Consider the following 17,465-nt stretch of genomic DNA (forward strand, 5'->3'; position numbering starts at 1 on the left):
GGTATCGTGCTATCGGCATTTAAAAGATAGTCCAGTGTGGCTTGTAGTTCGTTTTCTTTTTGTTTTTCTTTATATCGTAGGATGCTTGACCTCTCAATTGCGCACATTTTAACTTCGGTTTTAAAATTCTCCCAAACCGCGGTAAAGCTTGTGGTATCATGAAACAGAGCTTCTTTGCACTTTTGGCTCACCAGTTTAACAAACGCTTCGTCTTTCAAAAGGTTTTCATTTAACTTCCAAAGGTCCCAATTAAACGCACTTGTTTTTCTTTTATTACCTACTTGGAACATTACAAGACTATGGTCACTAAAGCTAATGTGTTTCACTATGTAGTTGCTACAGAAAGCCAAGATACATTGCGAAATGTACACGCGATCTAACCTTGCGTGGCTTTGAAGCTGAAAGTGTGTGAACTGCGCATGGTTTCCGCGAAGAACATCACCAACGTCCACAAGGTCACAATCCTCTGTTAAAGCTCGAAGCTGCAGCGCACTCTTGTCACGAACTGGACTATTACTAACCGTGTCTTCAGGCATGCAAACGCAATTGAAGTCACCAAGTAACGCGACAATTCTGTCACACTTTACAAAATTTGCTACGTAATCAAAAAACATTTTCTGTCAGAACATGTATTAGGTGCATATACACAAATAATTCGCCATTTCTTTCCATGAAAAGAAAAATCACAAAGTGCTAATCTGCCATCTTGAGGAGTTGTGACACTTTCTTCACTAATACCAATAGACCGTTTTAAAAAGATTACACATCCTCCCGACTTTCCAACGGCATGGCATACACAGACATTAAAATTTGCTTTATAATTATCAACCATGCGGTCAGACTGCTCCTCGCTCTCAATTTTTTATTCTTGTAACGCTAAGATGTCGATATCATTTTCAATTAACAGGCGCTTTAACTGTACTTGTCGCTTTCTCGCCGTTAACCCTCTTACATTCAGAGTACCTATCCGAAGCGCTGACGGTAAATTAAAGGACATTGAATGTGAGGGGTCAAGCCGACCGCAGTGCGATAGATTCACGATTCTGGGACTCAGACTCACAGTCTCACGCCGCTCTGTAAGAAGTGGCCTCGCTGTTTGAAACGAGGCCGAAGCGTGTTCCTTGGCGGAACACATTGCTGACACACAGCGCTGCTCGTCCGACCCAGTTCAACCATCAAGTGTTATTCCGGTCAGCAACCCCGCTAACGCGGGGTCACTGTCGGTGTGGTCCTTTTGTCTGGCGGCACGTTGGGTTTTACTTTAAACAAACTTCTTCTGATGACTGGTGTCTTCAGGACTGGCTCGCCAGTGCAGTCTTCGCCTCGCTTGCCGACGTCTTCATTCCGTTCACGCGGCCTCTTTGAGACAGCTGAAGTGCCGCTTTTGCCTCCGTCTTTGTCGGCGTCTTCCTTGTTAAGTTCGAACTCATGGGTTTCCATGACGGTCGCAGGAACGCTTGTGTTGTCCGAGACTTTATCATCTTCTGCTGTTTCTTGTAGCTCGTTGGCTTTGCTGTCCTGGTTGTCGTCCTTTCCTTCAGCGTTTTCAAAGGAGGGTTGCGTTAATGGCTTGCCGCCAGAGCTTGATGCAACCCCACCTCCGCTGGTTGTTTCCTCCGCATCGACCTGGTCCATGAGGTGTTCGTTCACAGTGTCATTTCTACCGGACCCTGTTACGTTTGCGTAGCTACGCACACACTGGGTATCGTCATGGCCATAGCGACGGCAGAGCCCACATCGTGGAACTCGGCACTCGCGCCGTATGTGACCCGTGCCGTGGCACCGGAGGCAAAGCGGCGGTCTCCCTGGTACATGCACTAGTGCATGGTCTTCGCCGACGCGGAGCTGGTGTGGCAGGTCTTACACGGTGTAGCCAGCCTTCAGGCGCAGGGATACTAGACGCGTGTGGGAACCCTTGTCATTACAGCCTGCCACGTAAGGCGACAGGGCAGTTCTCACGTCTTCGTCCTGTGTGGTGTGCAGAAGCCAATACAGCTTCATCCTGATGTCTTGGTTGCAGGGGTCTATGACAACACAACACTGAAGGCTGGGGCTGTCAAAATCTTCTGCTTGGCTTTTCCGTCTTTGAATGTTATCGCCCAGACGTGATTCATTTGATACGCTCCTAGGGCCACAACTTCCGGCATGAGCTGCAGACGGTCTAAGGCATCTCGGAAATGTTCGACACGGTATGGCCTTGTCTTTACATCAGCGTGCAAAAAAACAGTAGTCGTAATGGTCGTACCTGAAGGCAACTGCGGTAAAATGATCTGGTATTCCTGCGATGTCGTATCGTTCAACCTGATGCCGCGAACCAGCTGGGCCGCTGAAACCGCCCCTGAGGTGCAAGACATTCTGCGTCCGCGTACGGTAGCCGGAAGTAGAATCTCTCTCGGCCACGCTACCACGGTTCTACTGCAGTATGACGATCGCGGGCGCCTTTCGCCGACGCGCGTGCGTAAAGAAGCAAACGATCTGGCAGCGGTGAGATTCGAACCCACGCCTCCGAAGAGACTGGTGCCTAAAACCAGCGCCTTAGACCGCTCGGCCACGCTACCACGGTTCTACTGCAGTATGACGATCGCGTGCGCCTTTCGCCGACGCGCGTGCGTAAAGAAGCAAAACGATCTGGCAGCGGTGGGATTCGAACCCACGCCTCCGAAGAGACTGGTGCATTAAACCAGCGCCTTAGACCACTCGGCCACGCTAATCTTTTTTTTTATTGCTGTTTTTGGACGCATAACACAAAGTAACATGATAAAACACTTCAGCCACACTTGGACTGACGCGAGTGGTGCTAAAAACTTTTCATTTGTGACAAATAATCAAACAGTGATATCCTCTCTGGTGGATCAGTCTGAGCCCTGAAACATTCGCGAAGATAAACAACACTTTCGATGAAGTTTTCACGTGTGGATCTTGTATTTATGTCTGCATGTCGCACCTGCATTCGCGTTTTCCACAAGCTGTGGAGGCCAAGAAGCATAATTAAATCGTAGGGTACTTCTTCACTTTCAACTGATAAGTACCGGATGCCGTAAGGACTTAAAGGTAGTTCCTTTTTAATCGTCCTCTGAAGGACATCCCAATAAAAAATTGAATCCCAACATTCTAGGAAAACATGTTCCACTGTCTCGGGCTTCCTGCATAACAAGCAGTGTGTTGTCCATGGCACGAAAAGACCCTTATCATGCAGCCAGGTTTTAACAGGCAGCGTACCGGAATGCAGTTAAAAAAAAAAAGTTTTGACCACAGGTCTAACGGGCATGTTCTTAACTCTTTTTAAAATATCTTGCCCTGGGCCTCCAAAGTAAGGTGTCCGATAAATGGGTACCGGCAACATCACGTCAACCAACGCTTTGTACAGCTTTTTCTTATTGACATTACATAGGTATTCAGGGCTGAAACGTACTTCCAACATCTTGCACGAAAGTACAACCTCGCGCAAGTATCCTGTCACAGCACCACACATGTTAACACAGGAGACTATCCTTCCAGGGAGCAGTCTCTGTAGGCGCACTTGCATAACAGATCTTAGAAAGGGATCACTTTGATCGCGCAAAAACATAAATCGCGAGACCACTTGACGCAAAAAAAGATGCGCCAGGCCAAGGCCTCCGCTTTTAACGGAAACAAACAGGTTAGTTCGGCTGGTTCTTTCCCAGTTAGACGCCCAAATAAAAACAGCAAAAACACGATGCATTTTTTGAATAGCTGTTCGGGTAGCACACAGCACATTCATGACATACCAGAGCTTCGAAATTAAAAAGACATTACAGATAGAGGCACGGGAAAACATTGATAGCTGTCTTCCTTGCCACGCGACCGCTTTCTCTTTTATTCTCGAAGTTTCTTCTTTCCAGTACGAGCTGGGATCCCGATAACAATCCAGAGGTACTCCTAGATACCGCGTTGGCAAGGTGGACCATCGAAGCCGAGAAAAACAACCCGGTGTTACGTCCCATTCGCCATGCCAAAAACCGGAGCTTTTTCCCCAATTGATCTGACTTCCAGTCTGAGCGCAGAATTTTTCAATCACAATTGTCGCTTCACAGATGCTCTGTCTATCAGCGTAAAACACCGCTATATCGTCAGCATACGCGAGTACTTTCACGTGTGATGACTGCAGTCTGTAACCTGAAATTCGGTCAGAGTTGATAATTGCCAGGCATAGTGGCTCTAAATACACTGCGAAAAGCAAGGGGGAAAGCGGGCATCCCTGTCTTACTGAAGAACGTACAGCAAGTTTGTCAGTGAGATCGCCATTAACTATAATGCGGGTCGTACAGTTCTTGTAGGCCATTTTTACGCCCTCTACTATAATGTCCCCTAGTTTGGAGTGTTCCAGGATGGAAAAAAGGATTTCATGGGAGACGCGGTCAAAGGCTTTCGCCAAATCGAGCTGCATCATTGCTATCTGACCGCCAACTGCATCGACACACTCTAATACGTTGCGTGCGACATGTATATTTGTAGCGATGCTACGGCCTTTAATTCCACACGTCTGGTGAGACCCTACCAATTTCGTGATCACAGACTGCAGTCTTTTTGCTAGAACCTTCATAAATACTTTGTAGTCGACGTTGGTGAGACTAATCGGTCGATATGACCCCACCAACAGTCGTTCTTCCGGATCATCAGTCTTGGGAATTAGAACGATGTGGGACGTATTGAAAGACAATGGAACCCGTTTGCGCTCATAAGCCTCAGTTATCACATGGAGCATGCACTGTGAAACAGGAAGCCGAAAGGTTTTATAAAAGGCCGCACTTAGCCCATCTGGCCCAGGAGCTTTCCCAGATGTTAGGTCGTCTATTGCTTTTTCTATCTCCTGTAAAGTTATAGGCAGTTCAAGACGTTCCTTAATTTCATCATCTAGTCTTGGCACCAGCCTCAAGAAGTCTACATGGAAGCCTTCTATGGTCTCGAGCTTATTGCTAAGAAGTTCTGTGAAATGTTCGGCTATAGCACACTGAATGTCTCTCGCATCTTCCGAAGTCCGGCCGTCAAATCGGATGCTCCTAATTTCTTTCTGGCAAGCGTATCTTTTCTCGTCTGATAGCGCTCGTTTTGTCGGCGTTTCGCCAGCCCACAATTTTTCAGACCTTGCGCCTGTGACGGCGGCCCTATACCTGTCGGCGTCGATTCTTTCGAGCTGGCATTTCACTTCCCGTATTTCTTTCGTGAAAGTTCCCGGCGCGCTATTTTCCATGCTCAGCATCCATTCAAGTTGCCCGTTCATTTCTTTTTCTTTTTCTTTCTCTTTATAGCGAGCCGCGCTGCTCTTTTCTATTGCTTTCATTTTTACCCACTCTTTGAACCCTTCCCATTCAGTTGCAAAACTAGCTGGCTGCGCGTCTAGCAGTTTGTCTAGCTTGGTCTTTACTTGCATAATGAACCCTTCATCCTCCAAAAGCCTTGTGTTTAATTTCCATAAGTGCCAGTTAAAGCGCGATTTCCTGCCCTTCATTCCTAAAGTCATGCTCACGAGGCAATGATCACTGAAAGGCGCAGGTTTAACGTCATAACTTGAGCATAGCGGCATAAGATCGACAGATACATACATTCTGTCTAGTCTCGCATGGCTCTCCCGCTGAAAGTGCGTGTATTCTGGGTGGGTCCCAGTGGAAAACACATTGCCAACATCCTCGAGACCATACTCATGCACAAAAGTATTCAAAACTTCACAGCTCTTGTCTCTCAGTGGCCTAAACTTCACTCTGTCAGCTGCGGCGCACACACACACTCTAAAAATTTTCACACCCTTATGGGTGTAATGCGGGTGTATTCATCTTTTCACCCTTGTAAACACCCTTGAAACACCCTTTTTTAACGGAAAAGGGCGTTCAACAAGAAAACACCCTTGGAACACCCCAGTCTTTCTAATTTACACCCTAATTATAAGGGCGTAAGTGAACAAGCTTACAGTATATGATTAATGAACATTGCCAGTTAAGGCGTTGATATTGGCTATACATGAAACGCGCGCTACCTGCGCTTGAATCAGGTAGTTGGAATGATTAGATCGGGGCACCTAGGCAGCAGCGCACTGGCTCCGAACAGTGGTCAAAAATGAAGTTTCCCACGAATGTTGATATCGAACGGATGACACTAACGCGCAGACTTTGCATAGCCAGATATCTGCAAAAGGCTTCATATGATCAATGGCAAAATATTTACAATGCTATCACTGAATACTTAAAGGTGTGCAACCAGTTAGACTGGGAATGGTTAGGAGTGAAGGCTAACGGTAAATAGCTCACCAACTTACGGTTTGTATATGACATTGGCATACTCAGCAACGCTGCAGCCTATTTGCAATAAACGTTTGAGGAACTTGTCGAAGAAAGTGTAAGTCTGATTGAGAGTTAGTATGCAGAAGAGAAAAGTAATGTTCCGCAGCCTGGCGAGAGAACGAATGTCATGGCCGGCAGTCAGCCTCTAGAATCTGCGCAGAAATACGTTTATTGAGGGTAATTACTCGCAGGGGCCTCTGATCAAGGAATTTAACAAAAATAAAACATTAGCTGGAGAGCTTACGGTAGGCTTTACTAAATCATGACCAGGGAGCTTACTGCTAACCATTGCTTTCTACCGTTACTAACGTATGGGGCCGAAACTTGGAAGTTACCAAAGAAGCTTGGGAAGACGTTGAGGACCGCGCAACGAGCGATGGAATGAAAATTATTAGGCATGATGATAATAGACTAGAAGACAGCGATGTGTATTAGAGAGCAAACGGGGATAGCTGATATTCTGGTTGACATTAAGAGGAAGAAGTCGTGCTGGGCAGACATTGCAATGCGTAAGGGAGAGAACTGCTGGTCTATTGGAGTTGCAGAATGGGTGCTAAGGGAAGGGAAGCACAGCCGAGGACGGCAGAAAATAATGTGGACGTGATGGAATCGGGAAACTTGAAGACACGTGGAACCAGTTAGCACAAGACAGGGGTATTGGAGATCACTGGAGAAGCTTTCGTCCTGCGATGGACGTCAAGATAAGCTGATGATGATGATGATGTGACGACATCCATTTCATTTTTTTCGACATTTCATAATATGTCATGCATGCTTGTCATGCACGTTCTGATAGCTCGATTTGCGTCTATTGCGGAGGGGGGGAGGCTAGTAGCGGCGTAGCCAAGTGGGGCACGCCGGGCACTTGTAACGCTCACTAACAGTAAAATTTTCGCTGCTATGGCAATGGCCCCGCGCCTTTGCCCTCCATGGTCAATTGGGACCCCCCCCCCCCCCTCACACGAAAAAATTTTCTGGTTACGCCACTGTGGGCAGGGGGGTGTAAGATTGCTCTAGACCCCCCCCACCCTCCCTAACTTGTCAACGGAAACGGGGGACGGGAGGGCAGCTGCCGCCGGGCAGCAAACCTTAGGCAGCCCAATTACCGGCTGCATTTCCCTTTGGACGTGAATACTGCTCTAATGCCATTACACTGCAGGATTTGTGGCGGTTCGAGGGCATGCAACAATAAAAAAAACACATACAGCCATCAGCAAGTCTTAGCTTGAGCAGATCTTTGGGACCTGGGCAAGACTCTCACAAAAAAAAAGCTTGGCACCCCTCTTACAGGCATTGTCAACTCTTGGTCCTACCGCTGACTGTACATTTCCGGTAAAAAAAAAAAATCACACAGGAACTCCTCTCGGATTTGTCTAAGTGTGCGTAAGCATTGTGACTCTTCCTCATCGACACGCAGTCCATGTCGTCATCAATGTTATGAGACTTGATCCGACAAGTATAAGCGACAGCGCTGCGGCGACACGAGGTGCTCTGGTCGGCGGCGCAAGCGAAGTACTGCAGGTGGCGGGGCCAGGCGCGCTTGTGACGTTCCGTTCGTTTTGAGCCGTTATCGCTCTTTAGCCCTCCTCGTCCGCGACGAACCATTATCAACCGTTCTCCGGCGGCGGCTGCTTGTGGCAGGGCCGCGCGAACCGTATCTTGAAAGCGAACTGCATTGTGGACAGAGTGTGCCCACTGCTGAAAACTTCACGCGCTGTGTTCTCACCGTTTACTTCGCTTTGAAAACAGACGCGCGTACACCTATCTAGAAAGTGATCTGCGAAAAGCGCATAGTGCGGCAAAAGCTGAAAGCTTCGTGAGCGCAGTGTTCTCGCCGCTTCGGTCGCGTTGAAGCGAGAGCTAGCACGAAGGTGAATTCACTCGCTGCTGCGGGTTCTATTTTGAAAGATATCGTGCGGTACGGACTGACGGGCGGATGGTTTTTCTTGTTGGGGAAGTATAGAAATGCTTCCGTTATAAAAAAATATCGCAGGGTTCGCGAATTTCGCGATAAGAACCATCACCAATCTACTCCCCCGCCCCCCGCTGAGCGATGTCGTCTTGATCGCCCCCCTCCCAATCCCGGGAAAAGGGACACTACCTTTCTATCTCAGTTGAAGAAAAGATGATGAAACGTCAACAACGATAATAACGGCATTTGCTAACGAGTTGTCTTGTCTAACAAGTGGCCTCAGAGATTTGCGCGCGAAGCTGGCGCGCGCGAACCTGAGAGGCCATAATTGGCCGCTTAATAGCATAAAAAGACAAAGATAATGCCAAACAACACAGCTAAAAATTCAAACAAAGAACTGAGCTATACTGATTGGGGAAAAGAAATAAAAAAAATTAGACAACCGCAACACACGCCACTAAAGCCACCACCGCCGGCATAACGCGGAAGCAACAGTTGGCAACATTCACTCGCGCCTCATTGCTTCGTTCGCTTCGTGGCTTCGTCTCCGCAACGACAGCCGCCATCTTCTCGCGCCTAACGTTTTGTATGGTTTTGTTCTCTGCAATCCGCGCACACAGCTCATCGGTGGCTGCACGTCTGCCCGGCGTCGCAATGCGGCCTGCGTCATTTTCTGGTGCTCGCGCAATCGGTGTGAAACATGTCGCATGTGAAATGTTTGATAGAAGTGCCTCACGTCCAAGTCAAGCCGCCGTACGGGTGTATGGCTGTGCGTCCCGTTCTCGGAAGCGTCGACGGGTTTCCGGCATGCGGATTTCAGGTACGTGCAAATGCTTTTCGCCCTCCTATTGAGCTCCGGAGCAAAGCGTGCAGTATTTCATGTGAAAGATGCAGTGCCCGTCATGATGGTGTGAATTTCGAGCGGCAAACGAGAACTTTGGCACTTAGAGCACACCGCGGCTGCTGAGTCAGCGTGGAAATTGTTTTACGTTACCGTGATATGTTGCTGTCAGTCTAATCTGCGGCTTGTGGACAGCTAGCCCACTGACTTTTGCTTGTGGCAGCGATAGGTATATAAATGGAAGCGGTATTAATTTTCGAGAGCAGAGAGTATTTTCGCTCGATGTTTGGTCGTGTTCATGGCGTTATGAAAGCTAGAAAACTAACTGGCTTGATCGTGCTTAGTTCCAACTCCAAGGGGCGTAACGTTGGCGCTGTGTATGTTTGTTTTCGATGTCATATGAGTACCACTTTCATGCTTTTGTTGCATGAGAGTGGTTGCTGCTACATGCCTTCTGGGCAGAACACAATAAAAGCAATTTCCTCACTCATACGTATGCAATGTGACGTAACAAAATTTTCAGCGTTTTATTCGGAGCGTAAATATCCAGTATAGTTTGGTAAGAAACTCAAATTCTGTCTTAGCTTAGTAGGCGTGAAACAAGTGAAACTCTCATTCCTTTTCGAATTATTCGCCCGAACCGCACCGCCCGCAGATGCGTCATCGGGTAATTGACAGTAGCTTCGCTACGTGAGTTGTTTTATGCGCCAATATTGCCCGGTTAATTATCCTGTTAATTTATGCCGACGCTCGTTCGTCTTGATTTTAAGCGGTTACTATCCCCGAGTACCGAACGATGCCAAACTTGTGAGGTGTAGCAAACGCGAGAAATTCAACGTGGCGTGGCTGCAAGTTCCTGTTTTTACGTTTCTTGCATTCAACGCCAACAGACACAGTATCACTGATTTATTTTCCATTTCTGCTGTACTTGATCAATCTAATGTGACAACTGCGTTTGCTCTTTAATATTCTCCATTTACTGTGTATTCAGCTTGGCTGCCGCCCTCTCTTCAGAGGATGCCGCTGTGATAGCTCTTTCGTATAGCACATGCCTCTAGGCCCTTGTGTTTCAAGGGCTCTGGCGAGGCAGCAGTGCTCCACGTAATTTTACCATCCTATATATTTTCTATTTTGCATCATCCTTCCACGATGGATTTTAATGCTCATAGTATTCGTCATTTGTCATCACCATAATTTTATAGCACGTAGATTTTACGCACTTTACAGCAACAATTTTTAGGCCAGTTCACAGCCAAGTCACATCTTCCATAATACATCGTCAACATTACCACTTCTCATGGCGCTCTTTGGTCAAACCTGGCCCTTGCGCCATAAAACACCACGCATCATCATCATCAGCTTGGCTGCCAGAAAATGCTTGAATTTCTTTCAGTATCAAAGTGACGAAATATTTCACTGACGGCCGTGTGTGAAACACGCAAGATGACAAAACTGATAGCAAAATGATGAGATATTTCTTTTATAGCGTTTGGACTCGTCTTTTGGTGAGGATGTCGATCGACCTTGGGCCTGGTGACAGCACACCCGACATCGCCAAAGTGCAGCCTATCAGTTGAGTGCCCCCGAATGGACCATCAACATCGGAAAATGAAGCAGAGCCAGGTAGGGGCAATTTTTACTTTGGAACAGAATACTGACAGCTGCCTCTTTTTTTTAAGAACTAAATAACATATTTACAAACCAATCCTTTCTCTTTGTGCAGCCTACATAGAATTGTTTTTTGCTTGTTATACAGACCTTCAGAAAGCAGTTATGAACCCTTTTTGCATGCACAAATAAATAAAGAGTGCGCTTTCTGAAGAAATTGATGCACTGAAATCTGCGTTCGACACACAGTGAGATGTAAAATAACCAACTTTAAAGCGGTAAAAAAAAGTTTGAAACATGTTCTAACATCATAACCCGCCTTGGCATACGGATCTAAATATAACAGCAACAGAAGTGCATGCAGAGAAGTGTTTGTAAATGTTTGCAAGATATGTACATTGTCTAAGAAATTGTTTTTATTTACTTGGAGCTTCTTGGTGCCATGGCAGTGCAGTAAAAGCTCAAAATGATGCCCCTGCTCCTAATAAAGCACATTTAAATTTTAAAATTAAATTATGGGCTTTTACATCACAAAACCTAAAGTTTTGGGAACCTGGCTTCTTTAATATACACCTGAATCTAAGTGCATAAGCGTTATTGCATTTTACCCTCATTGGAGGGCAGCTGCCATGGCCTAGATTGAAGCTGGGACCAGCATGACTGAGCAGCATGGCATCATAGTAAGTGGGCTATAACACCAGGTCAAAATGAGAAATACCGCTTAGAACTACCAACTTCTTGGCTCACAAGCACTTTGGACTAAGTTAGAGGAGTATGGAGTACTGACAGCGACCGTTTATGTACCAATTTCTTTTTAGGCTGACTCCATTATTAGGGTGCGAAGCTTCAATTAGTCAAAACTAGCCTAAATTACAGAACCAGCTCAAAACACGCACCATGTATAGCTGGATTTGGATGGAGTCAATTCATGTCGCCGAAAATGGAAGTGGCAGTCACACTATTTCATGCATTTTGCCTAAAACATAGTCAATAATAATTAATCAATTTCTAAAATATTCTTTTCAAAAAGTTTTTTTCAAGCACGAAAGGAGGAGCCAAATGGTGTTCAGGTGCAGGAGCGGTTAGTTGCACGGCACTTCTTGCATGTGTTCACTGGCTTCTTTCAAGCTTGAAAAAAAAAATTTGTTGCACCTACTGAGCAGTAGAAAGCTGGATTGGGAATTTTTCAGAATGCTCTACAATTTTCGCACTGACACTTTTGCTTTGAGTAAAATATTTGAGCAGTTAAATAATTGTTAATAACTAATTACCTAATTAGAAAAAATGCAAGAATTGGTTTCACTTCCTCAAAACCATGGCAAACGACATTACCTTGGTGCTGTCCAGCTACGTGGCACTTGTACATATTTAAAGCTTGCACATGTCATACAGACAACCTGGTAATTACAAGGCATATATAGAAGTGGCTAAGTTGTGTGAGCCAGCCATGTCTAGCGAATCATCAGAAACAGCCATGTTTCTTTGACTTAAGGGCATGATAAGATTTACATGCTCGACACCTTGTATCAGTGTGCTCTAGGCCTGTTCGTAGTTCTGCTCATACATAAACAATATTTCTCCACGTGTAAGCTCATATGCATCTTTCAAGTATATTGCCTCGTGTGTCCAAAATAAACCATCTTCGCGCTTCCTTCATTATATCTTCATATGTTGCTGTGCTAAATTTTTAACATGCAACTGCACAAATTTTCATCTAGTTTTCATATTTCCTCGTTGTTTGGTGGCTTTATTTCTGAACAAGTTGTTTTCGTTAAACCCTCTTGCACACAGCAGTACTCAGCATTTCAGCTTAGAGTAGGTTTTTTTTTCAGATTGACATTAATACACCTTGCCTGGGCAATGTAAGGCATTCTACATAACACGGCCCTGCAATAATGTTTTATAATGCATTCCAGCATCATGCAAAACTGTTTACTTACCAGATTAGAATATTTATAAGTGTTGGAAGTAACACAACTGGAAGAAGCCAGCAGATAATGAGGCCAAGGAAAGCATACAGGAACATGTTTTAAGTTTTTTTATATGAAGTATAGAAATGATAAATTCTAGGTAAGTGAAAGTGAATTAAAAGATATCCACCTGTGGGTGGGGAACGGACCCATAACCTTCACATTACGCATGTGATATACTAACCACTGTGGTACTACGGCCGTGTTCGAGCGTCGACAATCTGAGGGGCCATTGTGGACCGTTGAATGCTGCCTCGGTGGCACAGTGGTTAGTGCATCGCATCCCTAATGCAAAGGCTGTAGGTTCGTTCTCCCCCCATGCCTGGTTGTTTTTTTTACCATTTTCATTTCCCTTTATCATTTCTACATTTAAATAGAAAATTACAAATAAGTTTCCACGTGCCTTCCCTGGCATCTTCCAGCTGTGATTCAGAAAAATTTTGACCCTCAATATCCTTTCTTCTCGTTTGGAAGAACAGGAGCTTCATTTTAAAAATAATGAATTCACCTTGTTCAGTATCTCAATGTGGTCTCAAATCTTATCACAGCATGTGTATTATTAAGTGAAGTTTTTGGTAAGGTGATGATATAGCATGGGACCGAATTAGTAGCGTTTGTGTACAGATATATGACTAGTCTAATAAATAGGAGCATTTTATGAAGCACTTGTAACATGGTCTGAGCATGTGTTTAAAAAAACTAATCTAGCATGATTTCAGGCATAACTGTTGCCCCTGAAAAATATTTGGATCATCTGCATTGGCATTGTTTTTAGAGAGCTCCAATACTGCTTTGATAGAAGTAGCCTCGTGGAACATGAAGCATCGCTTCTTGCTGAGTCAAGGAAATATTATCTGCATATCTGAGGTGCATGTGTCATATGCTCGAATGCTGTGTAAAGGCTGCTAATAAGAAAATTACTTAACTTGCCTTCCAGAGACTTCTTCGGTAGTCTATGCTACTCGATCATAAACAATTTACCGTAGTGAACATTCATCACAGTTGGCTTTGCAATGTTTATGAAAAATACCACAATTGCCTACTAGACATGTGACTGCACTAAAACTTGGAATTAATGAGCAGTAAGATTTATAGGACAGCAAAACTTAGTTTATTACTCCTGTTTCTGCCATAGTTTCTTACAGTAATTACTAGAGGGAACTCTGGTGCTGGAGTCGTACCACCATGGGAATGATGGGAAGCACATGAATTTGTCTGATATTCGTGCTTGTGAATTCAGACGTTCTTTTGGCTTCGTATATTATACGCTATATAAATCTTATTGTCGTAAATTTCAGCGCAGTCTGTACTCTTCGAAGTGCAGAAGACGGCGCCAACACGCACAATTGCTATTAATTGCAACGATTGAGCTTGTCCACGTGGCCAAATCGAAAGGCGCCAAGCGTCTCTAGGCACTGGTATGCCCGCGATAAATTTATCATGGCGTTGCACTCGCTTGTCGTTACATGCCTCCGTGGCTTAATGGTTTCAATATCAGACTTCTGTTCTAGAGTTCCTGTGTTTGAATCCTGTCGTCGGACGATTTTAATGTTTATTTATTTATTACACAGTTTATTGTTGAAAATGACTAGTTTACAAAGTCACAAAGCCGTTTGAAGCCAAACAGACGAAGTTTAGGCAAATCCATGTACTTCCCCTAATTTCCATGCTGGTACAGCCGTTCTTGTTTGATCTCCTGTGGACACTAACGTCAGAGTTCCCTCTAGTAATTATTGTATGAAACTCTTATTTCTCCACCTCACTCGTGTAGAAGCGGCACCACACCTGCTGCGTAAACATGCCTTTTGGCCAAGTGCAGGGAATGCTGTGAACTCGCCCTGTACAAAGCCTGCACTAAGTAAAACAAATCACAACATGCAGTTGCTGCCACGTTGAACTGGTGGAATGAGTAGTGAAATGCAGCACCTCCTGAACTAGTTCAGAAAGTGCAGGTTAATCATGTGGAGATTATACAGTAACAGAAGTTGGTTGATTCTGCATTACATTCACGAAATATACTTCATGATACTTTTCCATTTATTTCCTCAGTTATTAAGAATCCCTTTTGCATTGTTGGACAAAACTACAGAATGCCAACATATTTTCTAGCATTGACTGGTAGCAAACACGTCAAAACTTGTTCTAGTTTCTGGATTGGCTCTTTAGCCGTTAACCCCCAAGTTAATTCCGGAAGAATGTACCAAATTTTTTACGTACTCAATTTTTCGGTGTCATTCTCATTCCAAAAATATATTACTTCATTGGTCTCTGGTTAGAAATATCACAAAAATAAGAGCTGCCCTTGAGGGCAGCCTTCCCTCAATGCCGACTGTAACTCATCTTTGACAATAAGAGCAGCATATCATCGGGCAGAAAGAGTGCGACTCGTCATTGGCGATATTGGTACTACCTCCAGTCACTAGTACAGCTTGGGATCAATGGTTAAAGGTTGCGACTTTGTTGCTGCCTAATTTTAATTCTGCAGCTGTTACACTTGGGTGTAGCGTGTGTATGTACGGGTGCATGCATTAAAATGACTTCACGCTAGAGCAAAGCAACTGCAGTGCAGAGAGGCATTAGTCATCTTTATATATTTGCTTTGTAAAGATGCACTAAGTTTATCTTTTGCAGTATAGACTTGGCGCTCATTGGCCAAAGATGCCCTTGTGCTACTAAAACCTATCAATTATTTTGCTTTCGGTCTGCGAGTTTTAATTTGTTTTTCTTGAACTGTGCAATTCCCACTCACAGGAGTGCATGTCATCTGAGGTGTTCCTTTTTCAATCAAGAATGTTTAGGTTGTGTTTGTGAAACTCGATTTCTTGCCTCAAACGAGCTTGTGCAAACTGACCAAGCTGATAATTCTACCTGCTTATATATTAAATATGTTGCAGTTATGAGCCCTCATAATGAATGACACATAGTATAAAAATTTTATCTAATAAAACAATTTAACGAAATTTTTCATGTTTTTCGTGTTCATGTTCACTTCTCTACTCTAGTGTCCTGTCTGCATGCCTCACTTCGTTTTTTTTTGCATATTAAATATCGTATAAACGTAACCATGCTTTTTTACCACAATGCAGGGGGAAAAGGTTGCGGTAACACCATGCATTCAGTATGGTGGCCCAGATGTGTATGCAAGCAACCTCCTTCATCTGGACCAAGAACTACTCTGCAGTGTCTCGCAGACTTCCATGCGAAGCCCTCAACATTCTCGTCTCAGTGGAATGGCTGCTCATCTATCTGCGTGTCCATCACCAAGACGGCCAGTTGTAAAGCTCCTGTACCCGTTTAAGAAAGCTTAATGATTTTTTTATTTAGTTTTCATGGTTGGCCGTAGAATCTTAACATTTTTGATGTTTCTAACATTTTTACCTGGCACAAAGTGGTGCAATAACTTTAAACCAGTGTAATGTATTTAAGTGATGCTCACTCTAATGCCTATCTGGTTTTGTTTGTGTTTAAGAAATTTGAATGTCTAATAAGGTAACGGCATTTGAATTTGTCATCATGGCTCGTTTCAGTGAGCTGCTAGGAAATAAGACGCAAAGATTATCACACGCCAGTTGTAGCATTTTTGTTTTCATAAGTAAAGTATACACGTTTCAAAAGATGGAAAGTGAGGAAAAAGCCTTAAGAACATAATCAACCTAGGATTGTCATGTCCTTAAAACTCTGCAATGACTAATGCCTCATACATCTTGGGAGCACATTGGTCGCAATGCCTACAGGTATACTTGATAAGAGAATAGCTTGCACTCAGATTTGCCACGCAGTTGATGGCTGATGGCTTTTGTTGTCGTCATGTTACTACTATGTATTGAATATTCATTTAGATGTGCTGCGGTTTTTTGCAGTCACCTATATATATGTTCTTCATTTCAATAAACATTTAGTTGAGAGTTAGCGCTCATCCTCTCTGCTTCTAGTCTGTGTCCGTGTCACTTCGCGCTACAATCCAAGATCATGTTACTGTACCAACTCGCCCAACTTTCTATCCTTGTGTTAAAGACAGACTCAGACTTGTTCTTACTTATGTGACCGGTTATTTTTGTGCTTTATAATAAGATGTAGTGCTTTTCGAATGAAAACATGTAATAGTTCGTAATCAGGTTAATTAAAAAAACTGTTCTGCTTAAAATTTAATTGAGCAAGCCTGTGCCATTATTCGGTGCTTATGTCTTTGTATTGGTATGGTTTTACTCCTTATTTTCCTTCTTACACTTAAAATGTGCAAACATTATTATGTAACCATTTCTCTTTAATGAAATAAATACTTCTGCCATTTCGTCACAAATTATACAATGATTTTGTTAAATTACATAACCTTAGACTAGCTGATTGTTATTCTGGTAGCTTAACTTACAATGCCTGTGGAATATTCTATGCAAGCACATGGTGAAAAATAAACTAAATTATTGGGTATAAGCAGGTCACTGGCAGTAAATGGAGCATACATATATTTCAGGAAATAGTGCATGCTTATATATTGAGCAGCATGCGCAGCTACACATGCTGTTTTGTTCGTAAATGCTGAAACATTATTCGGCGTGGAAGCACTTTGATCTTTGGCTTTCAGTGCTACCTTTAAGTCATATGTGTGAAAGTACTAGTAGAAGCATCCCGTGGAGATAAATGACAACTTCGATGAATACAGGTATAACATGTGTGCTTAAAACGGCAAAAAACTTCTTGACAGGCAAACGTATGCTTCTCTAGTACTGCACTTGTTACCGTCGCCAATCCATGCATTGCTTGCGCTCTATTGCATTCAATATGAGCTACAACAACGAGCTGTGTTCTCTTTCCCTCCTGGTCGAGCTGGTGTTGCGAAA

General features: G+C 44.0%; 1 long non-coding RNA gene and 2 other non-coding genes across 3 annotated transcripts; 1 reads left to right on the forward strand and 2 right to left on the reverse strand.

Annotated features, from left to right (window-relative positions):
* Positions 1 to 2,476: 2,476 nt before the first annotated feature.
* Positions 2,477 to 2,558, reverse strand: TRNAL-UAG (transfer RNA leucine (anticodon UAG)). Its single transcript has one exon. It is a non-coding gene; the product is annotated as a tRNA-Leu (tRNA).
* A 71-nt stretch (positions 2,559 to 2,629) lies between these two features.
* TRNAI-AAU (transfer RNA isoleucine (anticodon AAU)) lies at positions 2,630 to 2,711 on the reverse strand. Its single transcript has one exon. It is a non-coding gene; the product is annotated as a tRNA-Ile (tRNA).
* A 6,037-nt stretch (positions 2,712 to 8,748) lies between these two features.
* On the forward strand, positions 8,749 to 16,927 carry LOC139053696 (uncharacterized). Its single transcript, XR_011510709.1, has 3 exons — positions 8,749 to 9,028; positions 10,536 to 10,672; positions 15,714 to 16,927. It is a non-coding gene; the product is annotated as an uncharacterized lncRNA (long non-coding RNA).
* The last annotated feature ends 538 nt before the right edge of the window (positions 16,928 to 17,465 follow it).

The sequence above is a fragment of the Dermacentor albipictus genome, chromosome 1, assembly GCF_038994185.2.
Source record: "Dermacentor albipictus isolate Rhodes 1998 colony chromosome 1, USDA_Dalb.pri_finalv2, whole genome shotgun sequence".
Taxonomy (NCBI): Eukaryota; Metazoa; Arthropoda; class Arachnida; order Ixodida; family Ixodidae; genus Dermacentor; species Dermacentor albipictus.